Below are 13,336 nucleotides of genomic sequence, written 5' to 3'. Positions count from 1 at the left end.
TTGCAAAAGTATTCACCCCCTTGGCTTTTTACCTATTTTGTTACATTACAGCCTTTAGTTCAAGTTTTTTTAATCTGAATTATATGTGATGGATCAGAACACAATAGTCTAAGTTGGTGAAGTAAAATTAGAAAAATATATACATAAAACTATTTTTCAGAAATAAAAAACTGATAATTGGCATGTGCGAATGTATTCATCCCCTTTGTTATAAAGCCCATAAAAAGCTCTGGTGCAACCAATTACCTTCAGAAGTCACATAATTAGTGAAATGATGTCCATCTGTGTGCAATCTAAGTGTCACATGATCTGTCATTACATATACACACCTTTTTGAAAGGCCCCAGAGGCTGCAACACCTAAGCAAGAGGCACCACTAACCAAACACTGCCATGAAGATCAAGGAACTCTCCAAACAAGTAAGGGACAATGTTGTTGAGAAGTACAAGTCAGGGTTAGGTTATAAAAAAATATCCAAATCTTTGACGATCCTTGGGGCACCATCAAATCTATCATAACCAAATGGAAAGAACATGGCACAACAGCAAACCTGCCAAGGGACAGCTGCACACCAAAACTCACGGAGCAGGCAAGGAGGGCATTAATCAGAGAGGCAGCACAGAGACCTAAGGTAACCATGGAGGAGCTGCAGAGTACCACAGCAGAGATTGGAGTATCTGTACATAGGGCAACAATAAGCCGTACACTCCAGAGTTGGGCTTTATGGCAGAGTGGTCAGAAGAAAGCCATTACTTTCAGCAAAGAACAAAATGGCACGTTTTGAGTTTGTGAAAAGGCATGTGGGAGACTCCCAAAATGTATGGAGGAAGGTGCTCTGGTCTGATGAGACTAAAATTTAACTTTTTGGCCATCAAAGAAAACGCTATGTCTGGCGCAAACCCAACACATCACATCACCCAAAGAACACCATCCCCACAGTGAAACATGGCGGTGGCAGCATCATGCTGTGAGGATGTTTTTAAGCAGTCGGGACTGGGAAACTGGTCAGAGTTCAGGGAAAGATGGATGGTGCTAAATACAGGGATATTCTTGAGCAAAACCTGTACCACTCTGTGTGTGATTTGAGGCTAGGACGAAGGTTCACTTTCCAGCAGGACAATGACCCCAAATACACTGCTAAAGCAACACTTGTGTGGTTTCAGGGAAAACAGGTAAATGTGTTGGAATGGCCTAGTCAAAGCCCAGACCTCAATCCAATAGAAAATCTGTGGTCAGACTTAAAGATTGCTGTTCACAAGTGCAAACCATCCAACTTGAAGGAGCTGGAGCAGTTTTGCAAGGAGGAATGGGCAAAAATCCCAGTGGTAAGATGTGGCAAGCTCTTAGAGACTTATCCAAAGCAACTTGGAGCTGTGATAGCCGCAAAAGCTGGCTCTACAAAGTATTGACTTTAGGGGGGTGAGTAGTTATGCACATTGACTTTTCTATTATTTTGTCCTGTTGTTTTCTTCACAATAAAAAAAAAAAAACAATTTCAAAGTTGTGGTCATGTTCTATAAATTAAATGATGCAAATCCTCAAACAATCTATGTTAATTCCAGGTTGTGGGGCAACAAAACACAAAAAATGCCAAGGGGGTGAATACTTTTGCAAGGCACTGTGTGTGTATATATATATATATATATATATATATATATATATATATATATATATATATATATATATATATACCCTATATTACCAAAAGTATTGGGCCACCTTCCTTTAAACACCCATGAACTTTAATGGCATCCCAGTGTTAGTCCGTAGGGTTCAATATTGAGTTGGCCCACCCTTTACAGCTATAACAGCTTCAACTCTTCTGTGAAGGCTGTCCACAAGGTTTAGGCGTGTGCCTATGGGAATGTTTAACTGTTCTTCCAGAAGAGCATTTGTGAGTTCAGTCACTGATGTTGGACAAGAAGGTCTGGCAGTCTTCATCCCAAAGGTTTTCTATCAGGTTGAGGTCAGGACTCTGTGCAGGCCAGTCAAGTTTCTCCACCCCCAACTCACTCATCCATGTCTTTATGGACCTTACTTTGTGCGCTGGTCCAAATCTTTTGGTGGAGGGGGGATTATGGTGTGGGGTTGTTTTTCAAGGGTTGGGCTTGACCCCTTAGTTCCAGTGAAGGGAACTCTTAAGGCGTCAGCATACCCAGACATCTTGGACAATTTCATGCTCCCAGTTTTGTGGGAACAGTTTGGGGATGGCCCCTTCCTGTTCCAACATGACTGTGCACCAGTGCACAAAGCAAGGTCCATAAGTCATTGATGAGCGAGTTTGGGGTGGAGGAACTTGACCACATCAGTGCCTGAAGTCACCTGAAGCCAAATGCTTGAAGCTCAAAAAGTTCTGGAGCTTTTCCGGAGCTCAAATTGGGTAGATTTGCGAGTTTTTGGCGTGTTTTTATTCACATAGAAATGAACGGAATCGCAACATTTGGCATTTTTGTGCACATTCACACGTTTTGTTACACAGTTTTCTGAGATTCTCTGCTCAAATGAAAAAATGTAAAACAAAAAATTGTAATATAACATGAATAAATAAATGCATAATACATTTTTATTATTTTTGTTAATAATAATAATAATAATAATAATGTATTAATAATAATAATACCAATGTATTAATTAATTAATATTTCTTTCAAGGGTTAGTGGTTAAGGTTAAGGGTTAATTGTTTATTGTTACATAGTATTCATTTATTTTATTTGTTTATTATTCATGATTATTTTTATTTATTTGTGTATTTATTTTACATTTATTTATTCATTTGTTATTATTATTATTATTATTAGTAGTAGTAGTATTAACACCCTAATCCTAACAAAAAAAAATAATAATAAATAACCCTAAACCCTAATCCTAACCCTAACCTAACCTTAACTCTTACCCTTTACCCTAACAAAAAATAATAATAAATGAATAATAAAAAATAAATAAATAATAAAAGCTGATAGAAAAGCTAAAAAAGCTGAAAAACCTAGCAACAAATGATGCAACAGATGATAGTTTTCTCTATTGGCAAAGTTCCAAAATATGCATAAAAATGCACATAAAAACGCAAGGAAAAATGCTCAAAGAAGCTATGCTCAGGTATGAATGTAGCCTTTAGTAGAAAGTGGGATTTTGATTTAGTAGAAAAAAAGTCCCACAAAGGCTGGAACGACATCAGTATTTGTAAATCCAGGACTTATCTTGTATTCACACAGCAGCTATTGCTGCACAGGTCTCTGGGGTATTAGGCATGAGCTGTAGGTACTCAGAAGATGTACCTTGAGGTACAGACTTTTCTCATCTTACCCAACTTCTCTGTGCCACTTATCATTTCAGCAACAGTATTGCTTTTCAAGTTCATCTGCTTTAAATTGACTTCAGCATTTGTGGGACTTGGCAAACAATTATTGTACCATTATACATGTAATGAAAGATATGTGTGAGCAGTAGCATTGCGGAATAATTATACATTGAAAGAAAGCAACTTTGAGCATTTTCTTCTGTCCCTCATAACCTCACATGGGCCATCCTTTTCCAGCATTCTCTCACAACACCAAACCAAGAGCTCTTATAAGGTATTCATATCACAATATTTTCTTTGCTTGGGGGTTATTTTTTCAAGGCTAAGTACATCCACCTCAGTGGAAGACAGTATTTGTGGATATATAACAATTTATACAATCTAATACTTGAGCTGTAATGGCAGCCCTTTGAAGCATGGAAGGATTGTGCCTTGGAAAGGCTTGGCTATATAATACCAAGGATTAAAAATTGTACATTATGCAATAAAACACAGAACAATAAGCTCTTTTGTCTATGTAACTATCACTACATTTTTCTTTATATGGATCTCCAAGGGTGGAGCAATTCACATTAGCTTAATCATATAGCTATCACTGGAGGATTGCATTTGGATTTTTTCCTTAATGTGCTATCAAGGATTGTAAAGGTTGCTCTGTGTGTCATGTGTTAAAAGCAAATTTCAAAACATTGTGCAATATGCTTTTATAAGTTATTTTTTCCACTTGCATGTTGACTTAATGTAGAATCTCATACATGCAGTATTCCACAAAGCAATAGCTCATAATAATGGATGGAAAGTGACTTCAAATGTTGGGGTCAATCTCTTTCTTTGCAATTATCATTGCTAGAATGGTCGGCATTTAAAAGTGCACCAGGGGCATATAACAACATGTGTTGGGCCATAATAGCATGCACTCTATTTTGTTTGGGATGGTCCTGGAATGTGTATGTTTCTTTTGTGTATTCGGAGATATCTATATGTCACATTTCTATTAGACCAACAGTAATAAATAAGTCATGTTCAATTATACAGTAATGCCTCGTACACACGATCGGACTTTCCAGCAGACTTTGTCCGACGGTCTTTCCGCCAGACTTTCCGGCGGACTACCTGAACGGACAGACTTGCCTACACACGACCGGACTTTCCGGCAGGCTAGGTCCACCCGTCTTTCCAATGGACTTTCGCCGGAGTTACGGCGGACTTTCAGAATGAACAGACTTGCCCACACATGGCCAAGTCCGTTCATTTTAATTGTGACTCGGGTACGACGGGACTAGAAAAGGAAGTGAATCTCGCTGCTTTTATCGGCGAGATTGACACCTTGCGAGCCCCGTCGGAAGAAGACCCCTCCCCCGGAGCTGTCTAATAAATTACTTCAAAAACTTGTGTAGTGTGTTTTTATTATTGACACTTTTTCCCTAGGTAAATGGGTAGGGGTACCATGTACCCCATACTCATTCACATAGGGTGGGGGGCCGGGATCTGGGGGTTCTCTTATTATAGGGGGCTCCCAGATTCCGATAAGCCCCCCGCCCGCAGACCACAACAACCAACGGCCAGGGTTGTCGGGAAGAGGCCCTTGTCCTCATCAACATGGGGACAAGGTGCTTTGGGGTGGGGGTGCCTCGCAGGGCCCCCCTCCCCAAAGCACCCACCCCCATGTTGAGGGCATGCGGCCTGGTATGGTTCAGGAGGGGGGCCGCTCGTTCGTCCCCACCCCCTTTCCTGACCGACCGGACTGCGTGCTCGGATCGGGGTCTGGTATGGATTCTAGGGGCGACCCCACGCCGTTTTTTTGGCGTAGGGGGTTCCCTTTAAAACCCATACCAGACCTAAGGACCTGGTATGCCCCGCGCTCACCGCAATAGGAAAATTTGTTTTTCCTATTGCAGCGAGCGCGAGATGCAATACCCTACCCTTGCGTCGCATCTGGTCTGTCGGACCAGCATACAGACGAACGGGCTTTCCGTCGGACCAGCATACAGACGAACGGACTTTCCGTCAGGAACTGAGTCCGACGGAAAGATTTAAAACATGTTTCAAATCTAGGTCCGGCGGACTTTTGGGGGAAAAAAGTCTGCCGAAGCCTATACACGATCGGATTGTCCGGCGGACTCTGGTCCGCCGGACCAAGTATGCCGGGTAGTCCGCTTGTGTGTACGCGGCATAAGTGTACTTAAAGGGATAATTCACCTTTACCACAAAACTGCTTACGCAGATAAGGGGCATCTGTAGGTAAAAACAAACTGTGCAGCTCTGACTAAAGTTGAATAATACCCTTGCTATAGGTGTAGTCCATTTACATACCTCATGAAACCTGACTTGAATACTCCCGAGACGTTGCTAAGTGAGGCCTAGTCATTACTGCTCATCTCCACCATCACAATGCTGACCGCAGAGCTACTGCATCAGGGGAGAGACAGAGCATGTGAGGGGCTTGAATCAGAGAAAGAGCTCACTCCCGTGATGGTGGAGGTGAGCAGTGATGACTAGGCCTCACTTAGCAGCGTCCTGGGAGTATTCCAGTCAGGCTTCATAAGGTATGTAAGTAAATGGCCTACACCTATAGCAAGGGTATTATTCATCTTTAGTCACAGCTGCATAGTTAGTTTTAGGCCTGATTCACACCTATGCAGGTTGCTCATTGCATATTGCAAGTGCATTTTGTAAGTCTACAAACATCTCTTGTCTTACCTGCATAGGCAGGTTTTTTGTAAAAGTGAACTATCCTTTTAAACTATTTAAAATGATCTCTCTTTCAGAATATTTTTTCAGATTGCCCTGCACTTCATGTCCAGGTGTCAGAACAAAATGTACAATGTTGTTCAGTGGAAATAGGGACTAAAAAAAATAAATTGCCATAGGTTCCAACCCTTCCCAACTCTATTATATAATAAAATGAAAATTATTTTCTGGTGGGGGGCTATAATAAAATACAAATGCTTTGCTCTGGTGGTTTGTTTTTCGCTTGAGTAGTGGTTTACTTTAGAAATTAAAAAAAAAAACAGTACTACAAATATTTATTTTTTTCTACATGACAATTATTCTCACCCTTAAACATATACACCATTATTATACATTGGCAACTCTTAATAATAATTATTTTGCTTCATTATTAACCGCTTACCGACCAGTCATTATACTGCGGCAGGTTGGCTCGTTCCCGCAAATCGCAGTAGGTGTATGTCGGCTTGTGAACTCAATTTTGTTGGCACGCGCGCTCCCATTGGCCAGTGGGGGAACCAATCAGCGGGTCCAGCAGACTTGATGTCCACCGGCCACCCGCAATTGTTCCCCCGCAGTAACAGTGTAAACAAGGCAGATCTCCGTTCTGACAGGGGAGATCACACAGATCCTGTCTTTGTGCTAAGTCACACAGTTCCCCATACAGTTAGAAAACACAAACAGGGAACACATTTAACCCCTTGATCGCCCCTGATGTTAACCCCTTCCCTGCCGGTGTCATTAGTACAATAACAGGGCATTTTTTTAGCACTGATTACTGTAATAATATCACTGGTTCCCAAAAAAGTGTCAAAAATGTGAGTTAGGTATCCAATCTGTCTGCCTTATTGTCACAGTCCTGCTAAAAATCACCGATCGTCGCCATTACTAGTAAAAAAAAAAATAATATTAAAAATGCCATAAAAGTATACCCTATGTTGTAGACACAATAGCGTTTGCGCAAACCAATCAATATACGTTTAATGTGATTTTTTTTAACAAAAATATGTAGCAGAATACATATTAGCTTTTTTTTGGAAATGTTTTATAGCAGAAAGTAATTTTTTTTTTTTTTCAAAATTGTCGCTCTTTTTTTGTTTATAGTGCAAAAAATTCAGAGGTGATCAAATACCACCAAAAGAAAGCTCTATTTGTGGAGAAAAAAGGACATCAATTTTGTTTGGGTACAACATCACACGACCGTACAATTGTCAGTTAAAGCGACGCAGTGCCGTATCGCAGAAAATGGCCTGGTCAGGAAGGGGGTAAATACTTCCGGGGCTGAAGTGGTTAAAGATGCAAATCAGAAAAATGATAACAGTAACCCAATAAAACTTACCTATTGCCTGGCAACTTTGAAAATAAAAGTATTGCTTGTCAAGAGTTTTGGAACAACCTAAAATATACTAGTTATGGGAGAAGAATAAGGGCTGCCATTGCAGGCTTCCTTCTAAAATGCTATTTGCCTGGCTGTGTCTGGCTTTAATATGTTTGAGTGGAAGACCTTAAATAATCATATGCCATTGTCACAATGCCTTAGTGACCTAAAAGGCATTGAAGCCAAGGCATCAGGATGACAGTTGGGGAATGAACATTCTCAAAAAGAGAAGTAAGCAATGGCTGCTTTCACAATTTTCCCATAACAGGTTTTCTTAATTTTCTGTTCTTTTTATTGGGGGGGGGGCTTTTTTGTCTTTCATTTTTGTTTGATTTGAGGTCAACAGTCTATTGTAGCTGCTGTCCCATCCACAACAATACACAGCAATTTTTGTTCCTTTTTTGCTGTAGGCGAAAAATGGATTTTGCTGTAGGTGTTTTCATTTAATTTGGTGGTATATCTGTTTTTAATTTTATGTTGACTGAGCCTTTATTTTTAGGTTAAAATTTTTTTGATGCAAATCTTTCCATTTAAAAAAATTATTTTGACTTCAGAAGCGGTATTTGGGGGTTTTCATTTGTTCTTTGTTTTTTTTTATTTTTATTTTATGTTGGCCTTTTTTTAAGTTTGGGTTGCTTAAAGGGGAGCATTTACTTGTTAGTCACCATCTGTTGTTGTTGCTGCCTTTTGTTCACAGCATGCACCTAAAGTACCTCACACTATATCACTTACATTCGATGCACTCCTACCTCCATGGGTAAAATAAAAATAGGCATACATTAGTTAGGCTTATTTTTTCTGATTAAAACGGTCCTTATGCTGTGCATTTTTACACTATTCTAAATTGTCCTGCTGCTGGTTAATTTTTCAATGTTGTCACCTGCAGTCTCTTAATTATTATTGTAGTTAAACCTCTGCCTGTGCTGTTTTTCACTAATATACAGTATTTCAGCCAATTGTGTCTCATTATAATGATCTGAAACAGGCCAGTTTTGCACTGTATCATCTGCGATCTCTTTTCTTAATGAGAGCTTGATAGAAATTGGCCAGCAAAAGGAAAGTTTTACATCAACGAGAACAGGGACAAAAGAAAGTATTGGAGAATTTTTATCTGTTTGTCAAATTGGCCCTATTACTGTTTGATGAAAAAGCCTGTGTTGCTGCCAAGTAGGACCTGACTGGCCTACCGGGATACCGGGAAATTTCCCAGCGCTCCGCTCCCCTCTGTTCTTTTCCTCTTGTGGAGCTGGGTCTATGTGTGTACGGCAGTGATGTAACAAGGTCCCGCCCCCCTAGACCGGCTGGTGTTATAGTCTTCTATGGAACACTGATTGAATCAGTGTTCCGCCTATCACATGAGCCGGTCTAGGGGGGCGGGACCATGTTACAGCACTGCCGTACACACAGACCCAGCTCCACGACAACAGTGAGGCTGCATTCATGGGCACCATAAAGCTGCATTTGATGGGTACAGTGAGGCTGCAATGATGGGCACCATAAAGCTGCATTTGATGGGCACAGTGAGGCTGCAATGATGGGCACTGTAAGGCTGCATTGGTGGGCACAGTGAGGCTGCATTGGTGAGCACAGAGAGGATGCATTCATGGGCACAAAGAGGCTGCATTCACGGGCACAGTGAAAGTGCATTGATGGGCACATTGAGGGTGCATTTCATGGTCACTGGTGAGGCTGCATTGATCTCTTGTATCATGTCTGCAGTCTCTGGCCATCTCTTGTACCATGTCTGCAGTCTCTGGCCATCTCTTGTACCATGTCTGCAGTCTCTGATCATCTTTAGTATGATGTCCTCAGTCTCTAACCATCTCCTGTACCATGCCTGCAGCCTCTGACACTTCCTGTATCATGCATGCAGCCTCTGACCATCTCTTGTAGCATGTCTACAACCTCTGACCATCACTTGTATCATGTCCTAGGTCTCTAAACATCTCTTGTATCATGTCCTCAGTCTCTAAACATCTCTTGTATCATGTCCTCAGTCTCTAAACATCTCTTGTATCATGTCCTCAGTCTCTAAACATCTCTTGTATCATGTCCTCAGTCTCTAAACATCTCTTGTATCATGTCCTCAGTCTCTAAACATCTCTTGTATCACGTCCTCAGTCTCTAAACATCTCTTGTATCATGTCCTCAGTCTCTAACCATCTCTTGTACCATGTCTGAAACCTCTGACCATCTCTTGTCTTATATCATGTCTGCAGTCTCTGAGGGGGAGTCTGGAGAGGAGTCAAGAGTGGGAGTGCCGCTGGGATGGAGATCATGGGAGAAGTCAGACGTGTGTGGACTGTGGAGAGAAGACTATAGGATAGAACCAGAGCCATCAACCTGGAGCCGTCTAACTGAGCCCTGCACAGTGTACTTGAGAAGAGGTCAGTGACAGCGCTGCCAGGAAGTGTAAGGGGGGTCACTGATGTAAGGGGGGAGTGAATACAATAATATAAGGGGGCACTGATATAAAGGCTTCCCCCTTTTATCAGTAACCCACCCCCCTTACCTTTGTGTATTCTTTCTGCAGAAGGTGGCAAAAGGTGGTCTCTGGAAACCAGAGTCCCCCCCACGTTCCCAGAGTTCCTGGGGTGCCCCTTGATGATTGACCAATCTTTTAACTGGAATTTGCTTTTATATATATATATATATATATATATATATATATATATATATATATATATATAATACACTCTTCAAATGTGCTTTAAAATGCATGGTTTTCCCTTTCATGAACAAGGAAATAATGACGTTATGATGGTTATGATGTTGGGCTGGTATAATAATGCTAGGGGGCTGGTATGACATTTTTTCCAGGGCTGGTTTTTATTCCCAGTCTGGCCCTGCTGCCAAGGCTACCTGGAAAATCTGAAATGTATCAGATTGGGGTGTTGCTTCTGTATACAAGCAAAGCTAACTGTCCCTAACACCATGTGTAACTTTAAGGTAACACCCAGGCATGTTACGTAAAGTATTTTCAATACTGCCCTCGAATCTACATATAAAATAACTCTCCCTGGTGCAAAACATTTTATACAATTTTTTTTTTTTTTGCATTGCTACATGTCCTTTATGGAAGTACCCAGCTTTCAATGCCTTTTTTATGTTAGTTTGCCAATTAGCCCTAAAAAAATAGCCAGAATTGAACAAGATTCAGTAGCATTCACCTCTTAGTTTGTCAAACTTTGAAAAAGATTCTCCAAACCCTCTGTGAATTGAACCTGGGCAAATTTGCCCATCACAAGTTAAAATCCCCATCAGATAATTTTTTTCACTGTCTTTGTATCGTTGGGGAGATTTCCCTTTACTTCCTGTTTAAAGACAGGTTAGGAAATGGGAGGAAATCTCTCTAAAATAACTAAAATAAGTTAGCTCACAACATCAAATCCCTGCACGGTATTTTAATAAAATTATATGCTACTGTAGTGCCCGCATAGACTTCTATTGTGGTGACTAATCCCACGGAAATAATGGCACTGAAAGCACTGAGTTAACCATACTGCTAGATTTCGGAGAGTTTAAAATTATATACATACCTCCTTTGAAAAGATAATCCTTAGGATTCTAATTTAACCTTTAAACAAAACTAACTGTGCAATGACCATATGGAGAGTCAGTATCTTAGCTTGGGCATATATAGAAAGAGGCAATTAAAAGAATAGATGGGGGTTTCTTGATTTAAAAAAAATTGTAAAAACTCTATAGCTAAGCCTATTATATGCCAATTTTAGTATGGTTAAATAAAGAACACAATTGTGGTGGACATTTTTGTAATTACTATTATATTGCCAACAAGCAACGTCATACTCTATCACCTTAGTTGTTTCTACACCGTGCAATCACACTCAAAAGTTTTATAAATAATAAAAACTCCTCCACTGATTATTGGTGTAAGAGCTGTGACAATCTGTTGCAGCAAAGTATCCTGCAAACCAGGCTAATATATCACAAGTAACCAGAACAAAGCAAAGCATACTAGAACATTTATTAGTATAAAATACTTAAATATCATTCACAAAGTGTGAGTAGGCCTATCATAAAGGGCTGTACTTGCCAAGTGTATGTAAGTATGTCTGTACTCCCTCATTGATAGTCGGTATGTGGGGAAGGATGATCCAGACTGCTATCGGGATAGTTTGTTCTCCATCAAGAACCACATGGTAATCATGAGGCTAAAACCGCTGACACAAGCATATCAACAGGGGCACTGACTGCTTGTGTCAGCTGTGTTAGCCACATTATTTCCATTGTGGTTATTAATAGAGTACTATCCAGGTTGCAGTCTAGATCATCCTTCCCCACATGCCAGATATCAGTGAAGAAGTGTATTTACATACATCTTTAATGACTGGTCCACACATCATTTGTGAGTGCAATTCCAGTTAATTTATTTGTATTGTGGAGTAGCGCTCCTTAAAATATTAATACTCAAAAGTGATCATCACCCATATGTACTCAGATCATAATTTAATTTCAGTATATTCTGCTTAGAGTACACTATACCCCGAAAAACTCCACAAAACGGGTAGGCACCTAGGCCCATTGTGTGGTAAATGTAGACAGGTTCCTCGGGATCTCATTCATCTCTTCTGGTGTTGCCCAACGCTTGATAGGTATTAGAGTGGGGTTCTCGCCACGCTCAATCATGTCTATTAAACAGCTGTTCCTCTAGATCCAATTTGTTGCCTGCTTGGTATTATGGAGGAGATGATTCAAATGGCCTTCTCTGGCTCTATTCAAGGCTAGGAAAGTTATTCTTATGGTGTGGAAATCAGCCATTCCACTATCTGTTAAAACCTGGGTGCATCATATGGGGAATTTGCTTCTTCTTGAATGGTACATATACCAGCACAGGGGTAGGCCAGGCAAGTTTGACAGATTATGGGCCCCCTGGCTTGACATTCCGGAACTAAGCCCTAGAGAGCTCTTTATAAGAAGACTTCTACAATGCCCCTCTGGCTGAATGCAAATATATCAGAGGTCTCATTGAACCCCAAGGCTGTAATGTTTGGTTCACTCCTTATATGTTCACTTTGACTGCAACACTGTATGACTGAAGTTTTGCAGTACTGATTCGGTGAGATGCTTGAAACACTGCTATCACTGTGATGCAAATGATTGTATAATGTTTATTGCTATATCACGCTACACTGGATTGTTTTTGTGTGTGTTTTCTATGCTTATCTGCAATAAAACCTTTTCTGATATAAAAAAAATATTTAATTTCAATGCATGTACAAAAAACAACATGTACCAACCACTGTTCTTATATACACAATATTGCCAAAAGTATTGGGACGCCTGCCTTTACACGCACATGAACTTTAATGGCATCCCAGTCTTAGTCCGTAGGGTTCAATATTGAGTTGGCCAACCGTTTGCAGCTATAACAGCTTCAACTCTTCTGGAAAGGCTGTCCACAAGGTTTAGGAGTGTGTCTATGGGCATATTTGACCATTTTTCCAGAAGTGCATTTGTGAGGTCAGGCACTAATGTGGACGAGAAGGCCTGGCTCACACTCTCCGCTCAAATTCATCCCAATTGGGTTGAGGTCAGGACTCTGTGCAGGCCAGTCAAGTTCCTCCACCCTAAACTCGCTCATCCATGTCTTTATGGACCTTGCTTTTTGTACTGGTCCAGATCATTTGGTGAAGGGGGGATTATGGCGTGGGGTTGATTTTCAGGGTTTGGGGTTGGCCTCTTAGTTCCAGTGAAGGGAACTCTTAAGGTATCAGCATACCAAAGACATTTTGGACAATTTCATGCTCCCAACTTTGTGAAAACAGTTTGGGGGTGGCCTCTTCCTGTTCCAACATGACTGTGCACTAGTGCACAAAGCAAGATCCATAAAGACATGGATGATGGAATTTAGGGTGGAGGAACTTGACTGGCCTGCACAGATTCCTGACCTCAACCTGATAGAACA

The 13,336-nt window shown here is 40.7% G+C and overlaps 1 protein-coding gene and 1 long non-coding RNA gene across 3 annotated transcripts in view; one reads left to right on the top strand and one right to left on the bottom strand.

Moving 5' to 3' along the window:
- Window positions 1–13,336, top strand: part of LOC141106185 (uncharacterized) — a 527,211-nt gene that overhangs the window by 246,984 nt on the left and 266,891 nt on the right. Inside the window, exon 2 of the long non-coding RNA XR_012235686.1 lies at window positions 9,627–9,794. This is a non-coding gene — a long non-coding RNA (uncharacterized lncRNA). The remainder of the gene's footprint in view (window positions 1–9,626; window positions 9,795–13,336) is intronic.
- Window positions 1–13,336, bottom strand: part of OPN4 (opsin 4) — a 168,537-nt gene that overhangs the window by 28,392 nt on the left and 126,809 nt on the right. The gene's annotated exons all lie outside the window — the stretch shown is intronic.

Source organism: Aquarana catesbeiana, linkage group LG08 (genome assembly GCF_042186555.1).
Source record: "Aquarana catesbeiana isolate 2022-GZ linkage group LG08, ASM4218655v1, whole genome shotgun sequence".
Classification (NCBI taxonomy): Eukaryota; Metazoa; Chordata; class Amphibia; order Anura; family Ranidae; genus Aquarana; species Aquarana catesbeiana.
The sequence above is the reverse complement of the archived record's forward strand: the minus strand, read 5'-3'. Positions and strand labels throughout refer to the sequence as shown.